We start from the raw sequence: 13,102 nt of genomic DNA, 5'->3' as shown, positions 1-13,102 counted from the left end.
GAAATGACAGCTCTTGTCAAGTCCTGCGAATTCAGTTACTAAAAAAAAACAAAAAACGCAAAGTTGCGGTTGTGTTATATTTGCTAGGCTGTGTTATCGTAGTGCTACTTTTTTTATACAATATAAAGACCTTGGGAGTATAACCTGGCAGTGAATGAATGGACGTCTAAACACTGCAGGCAAAAATGACAACATCGTTTTACAGAAAAACAAAACACAAGGTAGCAAAAATGTTGTGCGGAGAGGAAGACCCTTTTATCATTCGCTGGGTCGTGACGACATTAATGAGCAATTGCACATTCTAATTTCTTCATGCAGCACAGGTATATGTTTTTGAAATTTCGAGTTGTTAATAAGGACTTACCATGACCATTTGATATTTTCCGACTGCTCTGGATCCTGAAAAGTCTGGAACTCATTTCCCGAAGTCGGGATCATGCACACCCCTAAACAGTATTCATATGAAAATAAAAGGAAAGTGATACGAGAAGTAGGTATATCCAGTGATGTGCGTCTACGCGTAAACAACGATAGTCTACATTCTGTTGTTTCTTTTGCATACTATTTATCTTCTTCCATTGTTGATAATAGAAGAGAAGATCAATTTTGTTGTAAATAGGATTCTTTTCAGTTCGTTAGGAACCAATATAGTTGAAAATGTAACTTTGTTTTCATGAAACCCTTGAAAATTAATTTTAATGCACTTTAGATTGTCTACGTAGTCTATGTAAACTACAATCCAATGTAATCTACGCGTAGATTACGTGTAGACAACGCATGTAGACGTAAACTTATAGTCTACGGCACATCACTGGGTATATCTAAGGGCCAGTCCGAAAGTCGCACGAGTTTAACGCGTTAAACGAGTTATGGTAACTAGCCGTCCCGTGCGTTTCGTGAGGTTCATTATGGTGTCCCAAAAGTCGCATTTAGTGTTGTCCACGGGACGAGACGGGACAGGCTTTTAAAAATTCGAGACGAGACGAGATTGACCATGTGTAATGAGACAAACGAATATTTTCGAGACGAGACTTCCACGAGACGAGACAGGCCAAAGTCTCGTCTCGTGGGCAACACTAGTCGCATTCCGTGCGTTTCGTGCAAGAACGAGATTCAACAAATGCACGGGCCAAGGAGGCTGGTTTGTTCGGTGAGAATCGTCTGCTCCATGCAGACAACGCGCGTGCTTGATGGATTCAAACTGCTCTAGTTTGGGAAATGTATTATAATTTTAACAGAGAGCGATATGAAGCAACATGCGCAAGATGAGTATGCCTTAACTGTTCTTAGAATGTGAATAACATTAGTAACAGTGTCGGCAGTAGAGTTTATTTCTGTCATAAGGACATTCCTTCTGCTGGACGCCATGTGGAAAATTTTCTCTAAACCAAACGCTGCGCCTGCGCATTCGCCTAGAGTGTCCCGTAACTGGTTTCACCAGATTCACGAGCCCAGTTATTTTCGTTGAATGCGTTCGTTTCGTGAAGACTTTCGGAACGCACTCAAAGGCGTCTGTCTACCTGGCAAGTGGGGTTGTGCGGGACAGAATTTGTTGGGTTGGGACGGGAAATGTTCAAAATTTCCCGAAGCTTTGGAAATCTCGAATTCTACAAGTCATTTTCACTTTAAGTCCTGATCGAGATGGAAAAGAGTATATAGATCTTGCTCAAGATAGGGACAGATGGAAGGCCTGTGTTGCTGCAGCCATGAACCTTCGGGTTTAAGAAGGCTAGAGAGTTCGTTAGTTAGTTAGTTTCAAATTAGGGCGTTTCGTCTCGGACACTGAAGTGTATTTTGTAAAATTTTAAATTTCTTGCTCGTCATTTTTTTCTTTGTTCATGAAACTACTTTCAGTGCATTACTACAAAAATGTTTATTTTTCCAGAAACAGTAAATTTCCCTGACATTTCCAGAACAAGTACATTCCATGACTTTTCCACGATTTCCAGCCTTGTAGACTATTACACAAGATCACAGGATTGGTGTACCAAAGTGCATTCTATTCAATAAAAGGCTAAAAAAAAACACATATCCCCAATCCTACAATTTTCTTGCTGTTGTGGTAGAGAATTCTTAAAATTCTACCTAGTTTCTGATTAATACTGGTATGCAATAATATGGAGGAAAATTTGGTAATCACTTTTAATACCCTGCTTGCCTCATCAGTCATCAGTATGATAATATAGAAGAGGCACCTGATTGGTTTAGCACGTAAAATATGTACAGTCACGGACACTTCTGGATTGTTACAACCCAAAAATGTCCGTGACTGTACAATCAACCCAAAATGATCGTATTTTCGCAACAGCACTACAGCCCTGCCATTGTACGGTGGTAAAATCACAAACGTTGCACTTATGATAAGCGCTGTAAATGAAAAGCTTTTGAGTTGCAAGATAACCTGACGGATTGGTCTCGCATTTTACGGGTGCTCCGTTCAGCATTGGGCGCCTTGACGGCGGCACGCTTAACGGCCGCCCGGACTCAAACTCCTTTCAAATCGCGTGCGATATCTCCGCCATGCAAACAGCTAGCTTCGAAATAATTTCAAGTTCTCAGAATTGTAGTTACAATTACATTCAAAATAAGCACGTTAATTGTCACGGGGGTGTTGGAAATGTTGTCCTCGTGCATCCACTCGTTTTTGGCACGGTTTTAGGAAATTTGTGGACTGTTCCCGGAAATTGTTTTAAATTTTATGCAATAATAGGCTAACGATTTGCCATAAAATGCCGTTTCTTGTTCCTTGGCCAGATAATGTAGGCGTTTATGTTTAAAAATCGTCTCGTGACATTTCTGAGTGGTATTCATTGATTGATTGATTGAGTTGGTGTTTTAAGTCCACTTTATGCACGGTAAGGCTAATCGGGACTGGACCTACAGTTTAAAGTGGGATCCGAACCACTGTGTCTCCACTGGGTATGGAACCCGGGACCCTTTGATCACAAGGCGACGATGTTACCACTACACCATCAAGGAGGAGCGTAGAGGTAACGTCGTCGCCTTGTAATCAAAGGGTTCCGGGTTCGATACCCCGGTGGAGCCACATGGCACAGTGGTTTGGATCCCAGTTTAAAAACTGTAGGCCCAGTCCCGATTAGCATTACTGTGCATAAAGTGGACTTCAAACAACAAATCAATCAATCAATCAATCAAAAACCATCGAGGAGGCACAAAAGTTGTAAAAGAAAGAATGCATTGGCGCCCCGTGAAATTGATTGAGTTTATTTTACTTCGCGTTTTGTGCCTCTTGGCTAATTTGCAAAGATGGGGATGAAATTGATAAATGGACATTCACAAACAACCAAGCCCGAGCGGGATTCGAACCCAGGAGCCCTGGCGTTGTAGCGCGCTCTGCTAACCACTCCGCCACGGAGATCGACAACCACTCGGCCACAGGCTCCGGCTGCCGTGAAATTATTTGCGCCTTATTAAATCAATATTGATTACAGCCTGCAAAAAAATTGGATCCAAAAAAATTCTTGCTCGCGTCATTGTTCTCTGTAATGCATTGTAAAATACCAGAACCACTATATGCCTGAGTGAGTGGTATTCATGTTTCACAGGTATCGTGTTTTAGTCACAAGTGCTTCTTTCGTAGATGATAACTTTTTCAGTGTCTAATCCATGAAAATAATGAAAAATTTTCAGCACGTTTACTTTGATTTTTTTTCATTTATTTTACTTCGCGTTTTGTGCCACTTTTTGCTAATTTGCGAAGATAGACATGAGTGATATGATGAATGAACACTCACAAACATCCAGGCCAGGAATCGAACCTGGGACTCCTGGCGTCGTAGGGCGATGTGCAGAACGATTAGTACCTATTTTGTATCTTGTTCTTATTTGCCTGCTTATTTTGCGAGTTCTTAGTGCCTATAATTCCTCATCCTGTTTATAATTGATGACCGTGGATGGTGTAAATTAAATAGGACACTGAAAATAGTGTTGCCCACGAGACGAGACTTTGGCCTGTCTCGTCTCGTGGAGTCTCGTGGAAATGCTGTCCCGTCTCGAAAATATTCGTTTGTCTTATGACACATGGTCAATCTCGTCTCGTCTCGAATTTTTGAAAGCCTGTCCCGTCTCGTCCCGTGGGCAACACTAACTGAAAAGTCTCATATAAAAAAATGGAACAATTTGAAAACAGCTAGTAATTAAATTTGCGAGAATTCTTTCAATCTTTAATCATGAAAACTATTCTTAATCGCAGAGACTTTATTTCTAAAAAAAAGAAAATAATAATAGGCAAATTAATGTGTGGGTTCGAGCTCCACAGGCTCATTTAAGTTGACGCCACTGTCACTGTCTCCTATTTTTTGTTTCACTAAACTACAATTTCTTTACGCTGGGTGTACTTCTGGCTTCATGGCAATACTGGCGTCGAAAGGGTAGGGACGGGAGGGCACGGCCCATAATAATTAAGAAAAAATATTTTGGAAGGTGGCAGATCGGACTCTCAGAGATGCCAATTTTTACTGTAATGACCTACTATGTTATGATAATTATTGCAAATTCATTCCTGCAACAAATACAGTTACAATCATTCAAGTGTCAATTACAATTATAATCAAAATAAGCACGTACCTTGACACAAGAGATGCTGAAAATGTTGTCCTGATGCATCCACACGGTTTTGGCATGTTTTTCGGAAATATCCATTTACACGCAACAGTTCAGCTTCCAAAATTGCTACAGTTTCTCTCCTGATATTCTTCTTCAGTTCTTCTAATGTCTGGAGGCTTGTTGCATTGACTTTATTTTACATTTCCCCCATGGATAAACACCTTACTAAAGCTAACCGATAAGTCAGGGTGACAAAAGAGGAACGGGAGAAGAAGACACGTTAGTTTAGGGATTGAGATGCCGCGGGTTCGAGTTACGAGATGAGCGCGAAACACTTACGTCCATGTAGCCATGCACACTGAATAGGTTGATTTTGCTAAATTTGGTGGGAAACTGGGAACTGGCACAACATGCTATAAAAATGTGAGAGAAACATTGCAGAAATGCGAGATTATTAAAGAAAGTTAAATTTAAACAAGGCTGCAAATCTGAAACTTAGAAAGTACAACAATGGAACAAAAGCTCGCTCTCATTGATGAAAAACGACAGATGAAGGAAGACACTTCTTGTGATCAAAATGAGATAAAAGTATTGTAGGCCAGTCAATTATTTTCAAATAAAATGAAATTTGGAAAAGGCTAGATATCCCTTTTCATAACGAGTTCAACAATGAACGAAAGGTCCCATTGTTGCTGGGAAAGGAGCGTTAAAGTCACAGTGTGTGATCAAAATGTGATAAAAATATTGCATGATAGTGAGTTTTTTCAAAGAAAAGACTAGATATCCTTTTTTCAAAACGAGTTCAACAATGGACGATAGGTCCCATTGCTGCTCGAAAAGGAGAGACAAGGTCACATTTTTTAAAATCAAAATGTGATGAAAGAATAGTTTCTTTTCAAATAAAATTAAATTTAGAAAGATAGGCTAGATATCCTTATTCAAAATGATTTTCAACAACGGAAGTAAGGTTCCATTGTTCCCTGTAAATGGAACCTTGCTTCGTTAGAGAAGAATAGTAAACGTGGATCAATTACCACACCACTAACATTCCCCATAATTCATTTACAGAAATTTAACAGACTCTCGTTCTCAATTTGTTCACAAGGTTTCGCACGGTATTTCTGTGTGGAACAGGCACACCTGGGAATTCTGTTGGAAATCGTCTACGAACATCCCTTCAAGAATTTGTAATCAGATACGAATCGTACATAAAAAAGTTTCGTTGTATTGATTGATTGAGTTTGTGTTTTTAAGTCCACTTAAAGGCTAATCGGGACTGGACCTACAGCTTAAAGTGGTATCCGAACCAGTATGCGCCTCCACCGGGAATCGAACCAGGGACCCTTTGATTACAAGGCGCCATCGGGGAGGCCCTACGTTTTGTTGTAATGTGTGCGTGTGTGCCATTATTAAAACTACAGCAAAACACAAATAACACTTGGAACACTATACGCTTAATAAACACTGTACAGGGTAGCTCAATAAGTCACGTAACACCCCCAGTACAAGGCCACTGCAGCGCGCAACATGGAAATGGTGATGACCAATCGTTATCAGGCCAAGGGGCAACCACATTGACGCCACCCACACGGTCGGCGGCCATCTTGATGTCTTGAATTCAACTTCAGAATTTTAAATAGGAAGGGGGTCGTGCGACATATCAAAATGGGCTAGAATTTCACGAGAAATGCAATGGTGAAGGTTTTTTCGACGTATCTTTAACCAGTAAAATGTTATGACTGAATTCTTGTACCAATTTGCTCCTTTTCGAGGTGTTAGAAAAATGCCTTAAAATTTGTTTAGCGCTTCGGTAATGCATCGAGATCAAAGTGACGTCTATGGAGAGACGTTCGATTGCCATTGCACATTATTTTAATCGGATACATCCATGAAGAGCTGCTCATTATGAATGGTTGTCGCGAACAATTTACAGTGTGACGCTTCCATCGAATTAAAAGTCCTTCACAGTGACAAGGCTAATGTTTATGTTCATACGTCGAAAAAACCTTCACCATTGCATTTCTCGTGAAATTCTAGCCCATTTTGATATGTCGCACGACCCCCTTCCCATTTAAAATTCTGAAGTTGAATTCAAGATGGCGGACATCAAGATGGCCGCCGACCGTGTGGGTGGCGTCAATGTGGTTCCCCCTTGGCCAGATAACGATTGGTCATCGCCAATTTCAAATTCCATGCCGCAGTGGCCTTGTACTGAGGGTGTTATGTGACTTATTGAGCCACCCTGTATAAAACAATAGAAAATCGCAAGAACACTTGTAACACGTAACACTTTCAAAATACGACTGAACTGAGATCGCAAAGTTACTGAAATGGAATGGGGTTAAGAAAGAAATCCACAAGTTATGCTCAAAGTTTCTTTTTAGCGTGTCTTGTTACCAAAGCTACGCGAAATTTCTTAAAAACATGCCAAAAACGAGTGGATGACGAAGACAACATTATCAACATCCCCAGTGACAATTAACGTGCTTATTTCGAATGTAGTTGTAACTATAATTCTGAGAACTTGAAATCATTTCGAAGCTAGCGGCATAGCGGAGATATTGCACGGGATTTGACGGGAGTTTGCGTCCGGGCGGCCGTTAAACGAGCTGCCGTCAAGGCGCCCAAGGCTGAACGGAGGACCCTTTGAGAAAAATTGGTCACCATATTTAAAGATAGGCTAGTAGATAACAGACTGGTTTAACATGTATTTGGAGAACTTTAAATTATGCTCATATTTGACTAGGTTCCATTCCCATAGATTAAGAAACACAGGTCTCAGCAATTTTACAGCATCACTCGAGTTTTTTGTAAAAACTCTAACATAGTGTGTGTTTTAGGAAGGGTGGTGGGAAGTCAACAATTTTGAGACCACGATAACTGTACCAAATTTAGAGGTTTTTGGCTGCAATTAACCATAACTAGACACACCTCGGGAATGATTTCGTTTTGCATTTGTTCAAAGCATTTGAAGATTGTAGATGAAAAATGGATTTTTCAAATGCCACGGTAGATTCCAAATTCTTTCGACTGTCTAAACTACGATTCTGGTGATAAAGAAAAGAAAAACTCTTTTTAGAATTTTAGTGCACCACTTAAGATATAGTTTCACAATAAATGTTTTGAAATATAGGGAGCATTGGGGTTGAGGACAAAATCGGGGGTCACAGATGTTTTGACCACGGGAATTGCCATCTTCATAGCAGCCAGATATTTTGGAGGATGTACAGTGGGATCCACGAGTATTACAGTGCAAATTGTTCGTGCACTTTATTTGACCCAATAAGAGCTTCGCGAGTTAAAAGAAAACTAAAAACAAGCACCAGCATACATAAAAATCCATTGCTTAAAAACACATAGGATGCAAGAGAAAAATTAATGAAAATAGTCATGGACAATTTGCATGGTAATACTCACGGATTCCACTGTACAGGGTATTCCATTTGGACGAAATCAGCCAGACAATTAAATATGGCAAACTTATAATTTGGCATGGTTAATAGATTAGGTCTTGAAAGATGAAAGGAAGTGAAAAAATGGCGTATTGGTTCAATAAGCAAGATTATTCGCTAGATTGAATCGAATGTTATGTGGATTTAATTGAAGGACTTGTGTAGTGATGTTAAGTAGTGTTTAGATTATCTATTGTGATAGAAAAGGACAAAAGTTGATTGATAATAATCAATTCGATTACAATTTAAGACGTTCAATATCCCTTTGGATTGTATTAGAGATGTACTTTAACTGTCTCGTTTATTTATCATAATGGATCAAAAGGGAAGCAATATTGTTGAGGACGGACATAGTGCTATATCCAATAATACTATAACCAGTGATAATATTGATATAATATCATTTGATTCAAAACATGAAGAAAATGATGTAAATGATGTTATAGACATTTCACACAAAGTAAATGAGCCGAATAAAAGAAAGAACAAGGCAATACAAAATGAAATGGGTAACAAAAGTTCTAGGATGGAACACACTACCAATCATGAAGAAAAAATATACCAGTATGATATAGGTGCCAACGAACCATATTTAGTGATAATAGAAAGTAGAAACCAACAGTAGTTAGTTAAAGTATGTAGAACATAGTGGACGAAATAGAGTTATTATTAGAGTTATTATTATTCAACACGTCACAAGAAGCTAATCACTTTGTGAAAAAAAAGTGTTATTAGAAAAGTTAGGAGTAAATGCCAGAATTCCTAAATCTTTAGTGGAGAAGGAAGGCCTTGTGTTTGGTATACCCACAGAATTTGAAATGCAGTATTTGGAAAGCAGTATAGAAAGCCCAGTGCTAGTGACTAAGATGGAAAGAATGAAGAAGAAAATATGGCGGAATGATGGGTCATTTAAGCTTGAACCTACTCAAGTCTTATGTGTAACTTTTAAGGGGACAGTTTTACCACGATACATAGCAGTAGGAAAACAAATAGTTGAGGTAGTGCCACGTGTGAAACCAGTGTTGCAATGTAATAGATGTTTCAGATTTGCTCACACAGGTCAACAGTGCAAGGGTAAAAAATTGTGTTATAAATGTGGCCAAGATTATCACGAAGGAAACTGCGAAATGAGTGAAACATGTATAAATTGCAAAGGAGATCATAACGCTTGCAACAAAATGTGCTCAAAATATTGACACGCACCTTCTGCCTTTAGGGCTTTATGTTAGTCTGTTACAACCCTTTTATCGGACTTCTCAAAGGTTTCTAAGGGTTGATAGGACCAAGCCCTGGCGAGGTCTGTGGTGCAGGATTTATTTTTTATTATCACCTATGTAGGTTTGAAATGAAAGATCATTAAGACCTTTTACTCGAAGATTTATTTAAACTTCTGATGTTATACACACACTTTTTCAAACAGACAATTTACCCGATACAACTTGTAGGCCTAAACCTATTAGTTGTACCGAAGTTTATAACCCTGGTCTTTTTGATGATGCAGGAGAACGCCTTATTCAGAGTTGGGTTTGTGGAATATCTGCCAAATGGAGTACAAGTACACCAGCCAATCCGAAGATTGAAGCAAGATATTACCCAACGTCCCCTGAACCATCAGCCTTTCGGCAACCAGGAGAATGTCCCGTAGGCTTACAAAAGTCTAGCTCTTTTATATCACAATTTTGTTTACAATTTACCATGGTTACTATATAGTTGTTTAATACTTCCATAGTTTCATCGTTTTTCCTGATTTAAGTTAAACAATTCATTACCTATTGTAACATTAACAATAACACATTTTTAAAGAAAAGATTCCAACATAGATTAATACAATACAGATTGAATAGTTTTTTGCTTGAAAAAGCATGTGTTGACAGGGGCGACACATAGCGTTCCCCAAAAAGAAAAACAAAAAGAAATACAAATTGACGTTATTTAATTTTTGTTTTTGAAACATCTCAACGCAAACAATCGTCAAATTAGTCTTTAACTCAGAATATTTGGATATTTTTAGTGGACCCTCTTCATTATGAATCCCTTGGATCAATGTTAGTTAAGAAAGAGTTCAACAAAGTCTCAACTGTGGTCTCACTGTTTGTGTTACCCAAAGCAGTTAATGTCCACATTTAGATTAAGAGTGATACTTTACACATAGTGGCTTGATTTGGACAAATTAGTTTAGCATTTTTAGGAGATAAGCCGCTAACGCTTCTCGGAAGTGATGTACATCAAAAATTTTCTCTTCAGTTGTACCTTTCCTTCCCTCTGGTAAGTAAAGACCCTAAATACTTTTCTGGCCAGACTGATGTCCTTCTTGAAAATTCTGGATAACTCTTGGGTTATTTGGACCACATTTTTTCTGCTTTTCAAACCATTGTTTATGCTGTTAACACAAATTATATCATCTCTGCTGTTTAGAATATATCCTTCGTTCCACTGTCCTTGAAGAGACCTGTCGACTTCGGCAGATGGCCTGGTATCATCATGTTCAGCGTCCTCAGGTAAAGGGGAAATTAGATCGGGTACTTTAAAAGATTTTAGGATCTGATCTATCTCTGGAGTTTTTTCTTCCTTAGAGGAACATACCAGGATATCGCGACATTGTTTCAAAACTGAACCTAGAGCGTGATAATGAACATTGCTTACCTCTCTGTTAGTTATTATTTCTTGCTTTAGTTCTTCTGTAGCTTGACTCATTTTGTCCTCCGGATATTCCTTTGAGTTGGTCAGACCCCCAACATCTCGAAACCAGTTTTGATAAGCCGAAGAAAATTCTATATTCCAGTCGTCTTCCGGGTTAACTGCCATAATTTTGTGATCTGTTTGTTTATATCCCTTCACTATGGTTTTCCAGGAATGTGAATACAGGTAGGTATAATGACCGTTATGGTTTCCATAATTTCAGTAATTCCGATTTTCTCTCAGGAGTGCAATTTATTTTTTTCAAATTTTGGAAATTTTCCTTTCCAGAATCTTCTTGAGTCCATGGGTTTAGCAATTCCACGGCATTGTTTCTGATCTCTTTTACTATAAATGGTCCAGTAAAACATTCGAAAAATTTGGAAATGACATTATCCTTAGCGGAACTTAGCTTGTGTGATTTTTTTGGCACCAAGTCTCCTTTAAGTAGCTCGTAGGCCCTAAGATTGCTCTTTTGTAGTCTTTGTTCCTTTCTTCGAAGATTATTAGACTGAGCATGGAAGAGTTTATCCTTCCACGGTAGATCTTGAAAACCATCGTTTTGTGGCCAATTTATTTGTTTTAAAATGCTAATTGGCACCGGTTTATTGTAGAAAAGCTCTAAGGGAGCATACCCAGTTTCTCCTGACACAGAGCAATTCAATATCCAACAGATTTTCGATACAAATTTGTGCCAATCCTGATGTGAATTATGACAAAAGGTCCTTATTAACCTAACTATCTCCTGATTCGTTCTTTCCACAATGTTGCCCGCAGGGTTATAAGGAGTGGTGTGAACTGCTAGAAGTGAGTGTTTTTTGCAAACTCATACCATTTCTTCGAGGTGAATTGACTTCCTCGATCTGACAGTATATACTCCGGCTTAGGACAATGAAGTAAGTATCCGCTTTCTAATTTACTTATTATCTCCCTGGTGCTAGCTGTACGTAGTGGATATGCCATCATGAACCTACTTCCGACATCTATCATAGTGAGCAGATAGTAATAGTAAGACGATTTTGGTAGTTTTCCGATTAAATCAATGGATAAGACTTCATGAGGCTTTCGATTTGTGGTGGTTAATTTTTGTTTGGATAGGTCTTTCTTATCAGGTTTGTTTTTTGAACAAGTTAAGCATTCTCGTATATATTGGGCTATTTCCATTTTCATGTTTTCCCAAAAGAACCTATCTTTTATTTTCTTGTAAGTTTTGTTGAAACCAAAATGTCCAGTATCGTCATGTTCGGACCTTAGTACTTCTCCTTTTAGTTGTGCAGGCACTACTAATCTTTTAAACTTTCGTTCACTTTTTCCTTGGAAGAACAGTAAGTCGTAATGTAAGTTATACTTGGTTGAGTTTCCATCATCACTTCGGACCTCCTCCAGCTTAAGTTTACAAAATGGATCTTCCTGTTGTTCCCTTTTCCATTTCTCTAGTTCTAGTTCCTCCAAAGGTTTTATAAGATTCCATACGTTATAAGTCTGGCTCTCTCGAGTTAGTTCGGTAGGCTGATCTTCAGGAACAGGATATCGGCTAAGAACATCTGCTATCCCATTGTTTTGCCCCTGGATGTAGATTATCTCATATTCATATTGTTGCAATTTTAAAGCCCACCGTGTTAATCGAGCATTCCAGTTTCTACTGTTCTCCAGCCATACCAAATTTTTGTGGTCAGAATAGATCCTAAACTTTGTGCCGTAAAGGTATACTTTAAAATGTTCAATCCCAAATATAATAGCTAGGCATTCTAACTCTTGGGTTGTGTAATTTTTCTCAGCTGGTTTTAACTTTCTGCTGGCATATTGAATTATACTAATATCTTCTAAATTTCCCATTTGTTTCGTTTGTTCTTGGAACAATATCGAACCTAGCCCAATGCTAGAAGCATCGCACATCAGCTGGAATGGCCGTTGGAAGTCAGGTTGAGCTAATGCAGGAAGTTTTACTAACTCATGCTTTAGTGACTGAAAAACTCTTTCTTTTAGGTTGTCCCATTCCCATTGGCTACCCTTTTCTAGTAGTTCTTTTAGAACGGCGGTTTTTGATGCTAGGTCTCTTACAAACCTACGTCGCCATTAACTAAACCCAGAAATTGTTGCAGGTGTTTCCTCGTTTTTGGACGTGGAAATTTTAAGATGGCTTCATCCCTTTTGGGATCTATTCTGATGCACTTTCCCGACACAAGATGGCCTAAGTATTTTATCTCTGGTTTGATAAATTCACATTTTTTTTAACTTTATAGTGAATCCTTCACTCTGGAACTTTTCTAATACGAATTTTATGTGCTGAAAATGTTCTTCTAGAGTTTCGTCAAAAATGAGAAGGTCGTCTATATAGACAGTGAGAAAATCTTCTGTCCAAGGCTCGAAAAGGCTATGCATCGTGTGCATAAAATGGCTACAGCGTT

This window comes from Lepisma saccharinum, chromosome 23 (assembly GCF_977018435.1).
Source record: "Lepisma saccharinum chromosome 23, izLepSacc3.1, whole genome shotgun sequence".
Classification (NCBI taxonomy): Eukaryota; Metazoa; Arthropoda; class Insecta; order Zygentoma; family Lepismatidae; genus Lepisma; species Lepisma saccharinum.
The sequence above is the reverse complement of the archived record's forward strand: the minus strand, read 5'-3'. Positions refer to the sequence as shown.